Genomic DNA, 12,612 nt, shown 5'->3' with positions numbered 1-12,612 from the left:
CTCTTGTCACCATGTCCTGAGTCACAAAAGCCCCAGCTCTTGGAATTGGTGGCAAGGTGAAACTGCCTCCAAGTCATTGATTCCTCTCCCCTGGCCCCACCCCCAGTGTTTTGTTTTTTGTAGCTTTTTTTTCCTTTTAATATTTATTTTTGAGAGAGTGTAAGTGTGGGAGGGGCAGAGGTGGGGGACAGAGGATGCAAGCGGGCTGTGCACTGACAGCAGCAACCCAATGCAGGGCTTGAACTCACGAACCAAGAGAACGTGACTGAGCCACCCAGGTGCCCCTTTTCTATGGCTTTTTGACCCAAGATCTCAGCAACTTGAACACTAACCAGTCCCCTCCTGGCTTGAGAGTTACTCCAAGGTCAGTTTGCAGAAAACAATAAATATTTAATATGACGTAACACACCTTTCCCATTTCCTTCCTCTTTCCTCCTTGGCCTTCAAGTGGCCCCATCTCTATTCCAGGGTCAACTTTCCTCTCAGGCTACCTCCTGGGCTTACCTCCCTTCTGATGGGTGTCCATAAGGAAGGGGTACTGGTAGTAAACTTTTTTTTTTTTAATTTTTTAACGTTTATTTTTTTTTTATTTTTTTTTTCAACGTTTATTTATTTTTGGGACAGAGAGAGACAGAGCATGAACGGGGGAGGGGCAGAGAGAGAGGGAGACACAGAATCGGAAACAGGCTCCAGGCTCCGAGCCATCAGCCCAGAGCCCGACGCGGGGCTCGAACTCACGGACCGCGAGATCGCGACCTGGCTGAAGTCGGACGTTTAACCGACTGCGCCACCCAGGCGCCCCAACGTTTATTTACTTTTGATATGGAGACAGAGTGCAGGCGGGGGAAGGGCAGAGAGAGAGAGGGAGACACAGAATCTGAAGCAGGCTCCAGGCTCCCAGCTGTCAACAGAGCCCGACGGGACTTGAACTCACCAACTGTGAGATCATGACCTGAGCCAAAGTTGAATGCCTAACCAACTAAACCACCCAGGCGCCCCCCCCAGATAATAAACTCTTAACTGCTTCAGGCCAAAGAAGTGGTGGCATTGGTTTTAGGCAGGAACTATTTCATGAGTAACCAGCCTGGTGGAGGAAGGTGGCCCCTGTTTAAGATGGCCAATGCATCAGGTGCTGGGAACATGGCTGTGCAGCCTCCGGCACTGTCGTACGGCTGCCTTGGTTCCCCACTATGGTCTCTCCTTGCATCCCTGCCCTCAAACTGACCCTGGGACTGTCTCCTTTCCTTGAACATCAGCTTTTGAGCTCCTCTGGTTCTGGCTGGCACAACCCTTGATGGAGGGCTGTCTACACCACTGAGGCAGGTGTAGGACAGGTCTGCAGTGTGTCTGTCTCATCCATTTCTATGTTTGACTTGGAGCCTTCCTGCTGCTTCCCACCTATACACCTCGTTTGAACTCAGACTAGGTAGGAGAGACTCGGAGGCGCCTTCAAGTCCTAAGGGGTAAGGCACAGACAGACTAGGGGTGAGAGGGATGGTAATTGAGGATGTTTCCTCCTCCCCTATAGCCTGAGGATTCTTTCCCAGGTCCCAGCGAGTGATGGAAGGAAAATGATTTCTGCTTCCCGCTTAGGCCTTCTGGATGCGGGCCCGGCCTGCCAAGGTAGGGGCGGGGTGGGGGGGTTCCTGGAAGGCGCCGCCGGAGTCTGAAGGCTGGGTCCTTAACCGCCCAGGGCGCGGGAGGTGGAGAGAGAGGTAGGCGCGCGGGTTGGCCGAGTAGGAACTGTCCCGCCTGGCAGACTCTCCGGATTGGCTGCTGCGGGGTGGGGGCGTGGCGGATGGGGTGCCTTCTCTCGCTCCCGCCTTCTTTGGGTTCCGCCCCATCTCCGAGAGCCGCACTCTGATTGGAAGCCGGACATCAAAGCGGCCTCCTCACTGCTTTGTGAGCCTGGGCGCCGGAGGCTAAAGTGCGGCGGGGACGGGGTGATTTGGGGGGACTGTCGGCGTCTCCTGATTGGCCCAGATGCTTCAGAGGCGGAACCAGGGCAGTGTCCTTAACTGACCTCACCCGGCGCCTCCGCCCCTTGCTCCCTGCTCTCGGCGTGCTTCCAGGTTTACCCTGCCTGACTCTGCCCCACACATTCCCTGAGGCCTGCCGCGTGCTCAGGCGGTGGTGTTGGTGTGCTGGGCTCAGAGGGGCCCGCAAGTTCTCCCCCGGAACTCTCTGTCCCTCCGCCTTCCTTTCCCACTTCTCATTCCTCGCCCACCTATACCCTCCCCACTTTTAGCTCTCAACCTTAGCGGATCCAGATGTTCATCACATTTGATCTGACTGCAGCCTCAGCGTGAGGGGCACAGAAGGAGGTTCGCTCAGGGTCTGGGACTTGGGACAGGGGAGGCACAGGCCGCTTTGACAAAACAGCGGGTTCCCAGAGAAAGGGTCGAGGGGGACTGCCTCCAAGACAGGAGACTTCATCGAAAGTCAACTAATGTTCGGATGGGACAAGGGCTGTGCAGGCAGGCACTTTGATTTCGCGCACTACAGACCACTTCTATCCATCTCCGAACCCAAATATTCAGACGAACGGTATGCGCGTTATTTTGCAGGGCTCACTGAGGGGCAGTGCTGTAGTATGAGGAGACCCTTGATGAGGGAACCCGGAGGTATGCACATAGTTTTCGGGGACATGGAACTCGCCGGGAGAATCCATAAGAACGCTCATCCAACAGTCTCTCGGGACCCGGATGAGACATAACTGCGTGAAAGGGAGCCGCGACATCCACATCGACCTCCAGGGGGCAGCATCGACCAGGAGATGGGGTCGTTACCAGTTCACAGGCTCTGATGCCTCGTCTTGCTGAAGAAGACTACGAAGCTTTTCTCATGCTCCCTTCACACTGAAGCAACTGAGAGTTTTCCTTCAGCCTACACCCCCCCCGCCCTTTTTAAAGTTTTTTTTTTTGTTTGTTTGTTTTTGTTTTTTTGGCAGTTGGGGGGGCGGGGCGCCTAGGTGTCTCAGTCGGTTAAGCGTCTGACTTCGATTCAAGTCATGATCTGGAGGTTTGTGAGATCCAGCCCCACGTCCGGCTCTGTGCTGACAGCTGAGAGCCTGGAGCCTGCTTGGGATTCTGTGTCTCCCTCTCTTTCTGCCCCTCCCCCGCTCATGCTCTGTCTCTTTCTCTCTCTCTGTCAAAAATAAATAAACATTAAAGTGTTGTTTTTTTTTTTTTGTAAGATTTATTTATTTTGAGAGAGAGCATGACCTGGAGAGGGGCAGAAAGAGGGAGAGAGAATCCCAAGCAGACTCCATGCTGCAGAGCCGGATGAGGGACTCTAGCTTACTAAACCCTGAGATCATGACCTGAGTGAACTCAGGCATCCCAAAAGGTTTTTTGTTTTTTGTTTTTTTTAAGTAATCTGTACACGCATGGTGGGCTCGAACCTACAACCCAGAGATGAAGAGTCGCATGCTCGACTGAGCCAGCCAGGCACCCAAGCCTTTTGGCTTAGATAGAACCTTGTGACCCCCAGGCTGAAACTCAACTTCTGATGAACATCACTGCCCCTTGCGTTTCTCCAACACTGCTCAGGGATCTCTGTCCTTTAAAGAAATATCATTTCCCTCTATTTCTCTACCACTGTACCCTCGGTTTGCCCTGAGTTATTTCTTAATTGGGCTCTCGGGGAAACATTTACTTAGTGTTTCACAGCTCTGTTTCTGTGCAAGATGGGCATGCTCATCTCGGCATCAATTTCCGGACCACTGAATGAGGAAGGACAAAAGAAATAAAGGACATCCTTCTTTCTCCCCATCCTATTATTTTTTTCAATATATGAAATTTATTGTCAAATTGGTTTCCATACAACACCCAGTGCTCATCCCAAAAGGTGCCCTCCTCACTACCCGTCACCCACCCTCCCCTCTCTCCCACCCCCCATCAACCCTCAGTTTGTTCTCAGTTTTTAAGAGTCTCTTATGCTTTGGCTCTCTCCCACTCTAACCTCTTTTTTTTTTTTCCTTCCCCTCCCCCATGGGTTTCTGTTAAGTGTCTCAGGATCCACATAAGAGTGAAACCATATGGTATCTGTCTTTCTCTGTATGGCTTATTTCACTCAGCATCACACTTTCCAGTTCCATCCACGTTGCTACAAAGGGCCATATTTCGCTCTTTCTCATTGCCATGTAGTACTCCATTGTGTATATAAACCACAATTTCTTTATCCATTCATCAGTTGATGGACATTTAGGCTCTTTCCATAATTTGGCTATTGTTGAGAGTGCTGCTATAAACATTGGGGTACAAGTGCCCCTATGCATCAGCACTCCTGTATCCCTTGGGTAAATTCCTAGCAGTGCTATTGCTGGGTCATAGGGTAGGTCTATTTTTAATTTTTTGAGGAACCTCCACACTGTTTTCCAGAGTGGCTGCACCAATTTGCATTCCCACCAACAGTGCAAGAGGGTTCCCGTTTCTCCACATCCTCTCCAGCATCTGTAGTCTCCTGATTTGTTCATTTTGGCCACTCTGACTTCTCCCCATCCTATTATTGACCCATCCTCCCTCCACTTAAGAAGGGTGGCTTTTTTTTTTCTTTTAATTTCAGGAAATCAGTCAGAAGGCAAATTAGCTGGATTCCAACAGAGACTTAGGGCAAAGATTCAAGGAAAGAAGGAGAAAGCAAGACCAACACAAAACTTTGAGGGGAAGAATAGGAATCTGTTCTCTTCATCCTGGGAATAATGGGTACAGCAATTCATGTTACATTTTGGAGTTTCTCAAGTGTTTTCAGATTCAGATACACCCGTTAAGCCAAGGTCTATTTATTGACCCCGTTCTGTGTTCTGTGATAGGCACTGATAGGATTCAACAGAGAATAAATCAAAGTCCTTGATCTCATAGGAGCAGATATTTCGTCTCACTGAAATCCACACACCTGCCCTGTGAGAGGATGCTGTTCCTGTTTCTCATGCTTGAATAAGTTGAGTCCAGCACCACCCAGCCCCTCAGTGGTTTGAACCTTCTCTGCCCACATTCACTTCTCGTTCCATGACTCCAGGCTGGGAGTCATGGGGCTGAGGAAGTAGCTATCTGTGGAGAAGCAACAAATGAAGAAGTGAGAGTAAGTTATTGGAAGGATATTTACAGAAGTGAAGGAAAAAGTGAACAGGCAGGCTTTGGAAAAGACAGAATCCAGGAAAGTTACAGGATCTAAGTAGCAGGGACTAAGGGTCACAAGGCTCACGGGCAGAGAGCAACATGTTCTCCTGGCCCGGCTCCCTTTCCGCTGAAACATCACTGGTTCAAATGAAGGGCTCTTAACCAAGATCCTAAAGGCTCTGTGAATGGAAAAATTACATTTTATTTTCTCTAACCTCGAGCTACAGCTTAACATTTCCTCCAATGATAAGTGTAGGCAACCCACCACAGCAGAATTAGCAGTACCTGTGACTGTTATCAATAGACATCACAGTCATTTTTATGCCACCTTATCACCTTCTAGTTGCAGAAATTTCAAAATGTCATGTGTGCTCATTGTTACTTCATAGTTACGATAGTGATTAGACCTACAGTAAATCTTAGTATCTATCACACCTTTGATTTTTTATTTTGATGCTTGTATTTCAGTACAATTGTTTTCTTTTGTAATCCTATGTATTTTATTTTATGCAGTTTACCCTCCATTGACTTCATCATACAGCCAAAGGGGTTCAAAACAAGAAGGTTAACAACTCCTTGAGCTCTCATGAGATGGTTATAGTTTCCTGGTTTTGCATTCTTTTACAACATCAGTAATTGGGAAGGTTTTCTTCACATTTAAACAAAACGCCCATATTTTCTTGTCTTCATTATTACACCGTTCAATCATTCATTCATCAACTATATAGGAAACACTTCTCTTGTACAAAGCTATGCTGCTCAAAACTCTGCCGTCGTGTGCAAAATAACCCTCACTTGCCATGGCTTCCCATAGGGCTCCCATTCTGGTGGAGGAGTGGACCGTTTACTCACATGGGTCATCCGGGCTGCAGCTTACTGACGGCAGAGCAGAGGGAGGGTTGCCCCAGGGCAGGCAGCAAGAGGTTGTGTTGTCTGTAGAACGTTTTAAGACGATACTGAAACCAACTTTTTATTGTTCCCATGCCACAGCAATTCTACAACATTGTTAGTGACAAAATACTCCTCCTTGTGGTGCTGTCGCCTTGCACTTCATCCTGCTTGGTATGCAGGAGTCTAACGGTGTCCTGTTTACACACACACACACACACACACACACACACACACGCGCGCGCTTTTGAAAAGACTGCATTTACTTCCTCAGTCTCCCCATCCCAAATCTCATCTCACTCCATTCAGGGTGGGGTCTGCAAGCTTTTGGACCAGTCTACTCCAGGGTGAGCGTCCAAGCCATCTGTCTGTGAGCCCAGTGTCCACCCTTCTTGAGTGACAGTAATGTGACTGCCACGTATCAAATGCTTGCTCTGTATAAGGCACTGCTTTTCCTCCTCACTTTGTTGAATTTCTTCATTGAGCATTGCTATTTCTATTTTATTCATGCCATCACTTTATTATTTCTTCTATTTGCTGTGTTTGAGCTTGATACGCTAGCCTTTTTTTTTTCGTTGTTAAGATGAATTCGAATCATTGGTTGCCAGCCTTGTCTCCTTTTCTAATATGTGGTCGTAATTCTATAACTTTCCCTCTAGACACTGTTTACTTGTGGCTCACAAAATCCTTTGTCTCTTTCTATTGTTATTCAGCTCCAAAGATGTTCTAATTTCTATTGTGGTATCTTCCATAACCCAAGGATTATTTAGGAGTATATGGCTTGTTATCAGAGCAGTTCAGTATTTTCTTTTTTTATTCTTGATTTCTACCTTCTGGAAAACATACACTGAATGGTTTTAATCCTTTGACATTTTTTTGAAGCTTGTTCTGTGACCTAGCATGGGGTAATTTTTAGCAAACAAAATTTATTTTACAAAAGACTGTGGATTCTTTTGCTGCTGGGGGAAGTGTCTTGTATTTGTCAAATAGATCAAGTTGTTGATTGTGTCCTTCAAATGTTCTATATCCTTACTGATTTTACCTTGTGTTTTTTTTCCCCCATCAGTCATTGAGGAAGGTATGCCAGAGCCCCTCACTATGAATGTGGATTTTTCTGGGGCTTTTTTTTCCATTTCATTTTGTCAAATTCTGTTTTGTATATTTTAACATGTTTTGGCTATATATTGAATTGGTTTTGGGGAAGAGAAGGAGTCATGACTTTGTGGAAATGCAGTATCCTATTGTCTTTAAAATGGCATTAGGATCCGGGTTCCACTTTCAGTTCAGGATCTTGATCAGAGTCAGACACTGCTGCTGAGAGGTGGGGTGCGGTGAGAGAAATCAGGACACAGCTACAGAGATGTTCATGGAGTGTTCAGATCCAGGGATCTCATCGGGTTCCTGCAGATCCTCAATATAGACCACCTATAGGAGACGGGGAGCAGCAGCTCCTTGAAGGAAACACGGATAGGTCACCCCTGGAGCTATTAGTTCAGGAGGTAGGAGATCCCCATATCTGCACAGAGAAGACCTGAGAAGATGTTGTCCTCCCATGTATATCCCAGAACCCTGTGGAGGGCCTCCCTCAGGGGCAGGGACAGGATCAGGACAGGACAGGGATCAGTCGTTGGCCTCATTAATAGTCCAGTATAAGTTCTACAAACTTTGCATCTGTGGTCATTGCCACCAGCTCTTCCCTGCGCCCCGGTGCTTGAGCCCCTTGGCAATTGCTTTTGCCACTGCCTGATTTCTGTTCCTCATCTCCAGATGTGTCCTGTCATTCAAGAAATCTCTGGACTTTTGAAATCCTCCCTGGTCCCCTTTTTCCTCCTTCGCTTTCAGAACACTTCTCATCATTTTACCTGGAAGTGTCACTGTCTCCATTTTTTGTTTCTGAGTTTTCTCTCATTCTTGGATCTGTAGCCACAGGGCCTCACCCAGGACCTGCAAAGAGCAGGCACCTCGTCTGAGCTGCTCTAATCGTGGTGCGTAAGGATATCTTCTTGTAGCCTCTGCACTTTTTTGAGACATCATATTCTTCCTGCAGCTTGAAACTTTGCAACCCTGACATGAACTTTGTAGTCTCTAATCTCATCTTTATTTAATGCGAGGTTTGCAGATCCCTCTCCAGGTAAGGATCTTGAAGTAACAGCAAAGCCCATCTCCTGTAAGATTTTTTTCGGTTATCTTTGTAAAGCTTGACCTTGAATCCTTCTGAGGATCTCTCATAATAATGCAGGATCTGGAAAAGCTGTATAAACCCATCCACCGTAAGATAAAATACATTTGTATTCCTATCTTCCTCAACCTGAAACTATCTTGATTCTTCCCTTTCTCTTAGCTCCCCTCTTTGGGGATCTGTGGGTTTGGGGTTTTTCTTTGCAGGAGTTCCTCCGCATCCTTAGCATCGATGCCTTGGACACTTGCAGGAGAGCTAGATGTGTCATCATTAGAGAAGCCATAAGTGGCCTGATGTGTAGCAATCTAACCTCCCGTGACCTTAGGGAGTGAAGACTCCTTATCCAGATCCCAGCGATAGGCGGTGTCAACTGGCTTGCAACCTGAAAGCTTCCATTTTTCCACCGGCATCTTGGCGTCTCCGTACCATTCTTGCATTCACAACTGCTCGTGAAACTCCCCCTTCCCATCCACGTGGTTGCCACTCATGTTTTCCACCTGGAGCAGGGGCAGGGTCCAAGTGAGCGAAGAGGCTGTTCTGCCAGGTCTGGGAGCCACCGCCAAGTGTATGTGGGGCAGCTACCCAGATTCTGTTCCAAACGTTCAACACACGAAGTCATTTAACGATCACGGCAGGCACTGTGAGGCAGGTACTGTCGTCACCTCCATTTTACGGAAGAGGAAATGGAGGCCCAGAGACCTTGTCCAAGGCTAATAGACAGCTGGAGCATGACAAGGCTGGGATTTGAATGCGGGCGGCTCTGCTCCAGAGGCCACATCCTTATTATTTTTTTTTAAGTCTGTTTATTTATTTATGTATTTATTTATTTTTTTTTTAAATTTTTTTTTCAACGTTTATTTTATTTTTGGGACAGAGAGAGACAGAGCATGAACGGGGGAGGGGCAGAGAGAGAGGGAGACACAGAATCGGAAACAGGCTCCAGGCTCCGAGCCATCAGCCCAGAGCCCAACGCAGGGCTCGAACTCACGGACCGCGAGATCGTGACCTGGCTGAAGTCGGACGCCTAACCGACTGCGCCACCCAGGCGCCCCAAGTCTGTTTATTTAATTTTGAGTCCCCTCTACACCCAACGTGGGGCTCGAACTCGCGACCCCGAGATCAAGAGTCGCACGCTCTTCACACTAAAGCAGCCAGGCGCCCCTAGAGGCCACATCCTTAATCACTTTTTTATAGCTTCCAAGAGACTAAATGAAATCCAGCCTGCCTCCCCTCCTGTCCCTGTTTTGATCCTTTGCTAGTGGAAATGTAAATGCCCTAGCCCACCGACTCTACTGCATTGTCGTGCCCAGACCCTCTGTGTTCTGGTCCTTAACCGGCCCTCCACCGGCCCTAAGCTACCCTCATGCCCTCGAATAAACCGCAGACCTCCTCCCACCCTTAACTGCTCCTTCACTTCCCGGCTTTCACTGAAACGGAACTCTCCCCTGGGGGCACTACCTCCTCTGCAGTCCTCTGAAATGAGAGCGGTTTGTTTTCTTACAGAGGAGGGCGCTTTCCTTGCCTCCAGACTACACCTCCTCCGGTCCCCAGTATTGAGTCGTTTGGCCATTCGGCTAAATTGCCTTCTTCCTTCCTCTTTGCCACCGTCTGCCACCTGCCAGAAGTCATTGCCTCTCTCGGAGAGGCGGACTGTGTCTTCCCCTCTCGTCCACACGGAGGACCCAGTCCCCACCTGGCCTCTCAACAATTCGGTGACTTCGTCCCAGGACCTTCTGCACTCCAAGCCAGCCAGCTCGGCCACCCCCAGCTTGGACTTTGTCCTCTGAAGCCCCCCCCTCTTTGAGAATCCCTCATTCAAGCAGCCTGCCTGCCTCAGCACCATCTCTGAACCTTCCACCCATCACTCCGTCGACCCCCCCTCACCACCCTTTTTCAGTCTCCCGGTACCTCGAGGGTGGTGGTATTTCCCTTCTTCCAACCCATCAGCCCCTCCTACCCAGTGTCAGCCGCGTGGCTTGTTCATTTCAACAACTGCCTTGACAGTGTCCCAGACTTCCTTGCCTCTCCCTCCTTTCACCCTATCTGGCCGAGTGCCCCCCCTAGATGAGCTCAGTGATCTGTTTCCTTCAGGATTTTACCCTGAGAGCCAAAAAGCGTTGGAGGAAGTCTCCACTCCAGGAAATAGTTACCGCTCCTTATTCGTGGCCACCAACCCTAAAAGAGGCCCCAGAATTCCTTAGTGACCCAACCACATCATGCTGGTCAGTTGTTCCTTTAAGCTCCCTCATCCTGGAACCTCTGAAGCTCTTCTCTGTCTCACCTCACTCTCAGTTGATGATCTCACTTATGTCACAGAGGAAACCGAGGCCTTCAGAGGTGAACTCCCTTAACCCCTGGTGACCAAATTTACACCACCTCCGTGTTCCTCTCGTTAGAGCAACAATTCTCCAATTTTGTGTGCGCCAGGAGTTCCTGGAGCATGTGTTAAACTATGTCTTTCCAATTCATTAGTTTGGGTGGGAGGGCTAGAATTTTCATCTGTAACTAGTTCCCAGATGATGATTGTTGCTTGCTGCTGGCCCAGGGCCCTCACTTTGAGAACCACTTGAGTAGAGGGGGCTTCCTTTCTCCCATCCGAGGCCAGTCTCTCTACAGTGTTCTGCAGCCCCTCTCCCCTCCTAAATCTTCAGCCTCTCACTTTGAAGAAACCAAACCACTCCTCCACCTTCCCTCTTCCCACTGTTCCCTGCAGCTCTTTTTTTTTTAATTTTTAATTTTTTTAACGTTTACTTATTATTGAGAGACAGAGCGTGAGCATGAGAGGGACAGAGAGAGGAGACCCGGAATCTGAAGCAGGCTCCAGACTCTGAGCTGTCAGCACAGAGCCCAACGCCAGGCTCGAACTTGCAAACCGCGAGATCATGACCTGAGCCAAAGTCGGGCTGAGCCACCCAGGAGCCCCCCACTTGGTTTTTTAATTTTTAAATGTTTATTTATTTTTGAGAGAGAGAGAGAGAATGTGTGTGTGTGTGTGTGTGTGTGTGTGTGTGCGTGAGCAGGGCAGAGAGAGAGGGGGACAGAAGATCCAAAGTGGGCTAGGCGCTGACAGCAACAAGCCTGATATGGAGCTCGAACTCACGAACCATGACATCATGACCTGAGCCAAAGTCGGATGTTCAACCGACTAAGCTGCCCAGACACCCCTGTTTCCTGCACCTCTCCTTCTCCTGCCTGACTCACACACAGCGTTGTGTGTGCCTTGATTGCATACTGGTTTGGAAAAATACATAAACCTGGGTGAAATTTGAGTATATTTTGCATTATCAGATGGTATTAGGGACCAATGGTTATTCTCTTACTGTAACGATGGCATTGTGGTTACGTCCCCGTGTGCTGAAGTATTATAGTAAAGTGTGAAACATCGTGATTTCCTGGATTTTCACCTGGTTCAAGAATATATATAAATACGTAAATATCTGTATGTACGTATAAGTGGTGATTGTTAAGTCTAAGTAAAGTGGCAGATGCACAAATGATAATTGTGCTATAGTTTCAACTTTTCTGTATGTTTGCAACTTGTCATGATAAAAAGTTGGGGGAAAATCCCTTATTCCTTCACTTCCACTCACTCTTCAGCCCTTTCAGGTGGGCATCCAGCTGTCCTGTGCCGCTCAACTGCTTTTGCCATTGGCTTTCTGTCATTAAATCCTTTTTTTTTTTTTAGTTTTCCCCTGCTTGAACTCCCACCGGTAGTCAACTGTGTTGACCAAGTCTTTCTTGAAACGCTTTGGCTTCCAGGACTGAGCACTCCTCTGGCCTTCTTCCTCTCCCTCTGACTACTCCTTGCTTCTTTGTGGGCTTATCCTGTGCTGTCTGGCCGTGCTGGGGTTCGTCAAGGGCAGTGAGTCCCAAACCCTTCTTCTTCTCATGCTACACTCTCCCTCCAGGGGACCCATCACACCTGACCCATGGCTTCAGTTGTTATCAGCTGATCACTCTTAAATCTGTCTTTCCTCCGATCCCCAGACTTCTGTATCTGGCTGTGTACATGGCATCCCTACGTGGATGTCTCAAAGGTACCCCACACTTAGCATATTTGAAACTGAACCATGGTCTTCCCCCACCAACAGTATCATCATTAAATCTGGACCACGAGGTCCTTGCCCTGGCTCACGTACTTTAGGGGGACTCACTTACCACATACAACACTTATTATTTTTTTTTAATTTTTTTTTCAACGTTTATTTATTTTTGGGACAGAGAGAGACAGAGCATGAACGGGGGAGGGGCAGAGAGAGAGGGAGACACAGAATCGGAAACAGGCTCCAGGCTCTGAGCCATCAGCCCAGAGCCCGACGCGGGGCTCGAACTCACGGACCGCGAGATCGCGACCTGGCTGAAGTCGGACGCTTAACCGACTGCGCCACCCAGGCGCCCCAATACAACACTTATTAAATGACACCC

The sequence above is a fragment of the Herpailurus yagouaroundi genome, unplaced genomic scaffold (genome assembly GCF_014898765.1).
Source record: "Herpailurus yagouaroundi ecotype Mexico unplaced genomic scaffold, PumYag 139, whole genome shotgun sequence".
Taxonomy (NCBI): Eukaryota; Metazoa; Chordata; class Mammalia; order Carnivora; family Felidae; genus Herpailurus; species Herpailurus yagouaroundi.
This window is presented reverse-complemented; position numbering follows the sequence as displayed.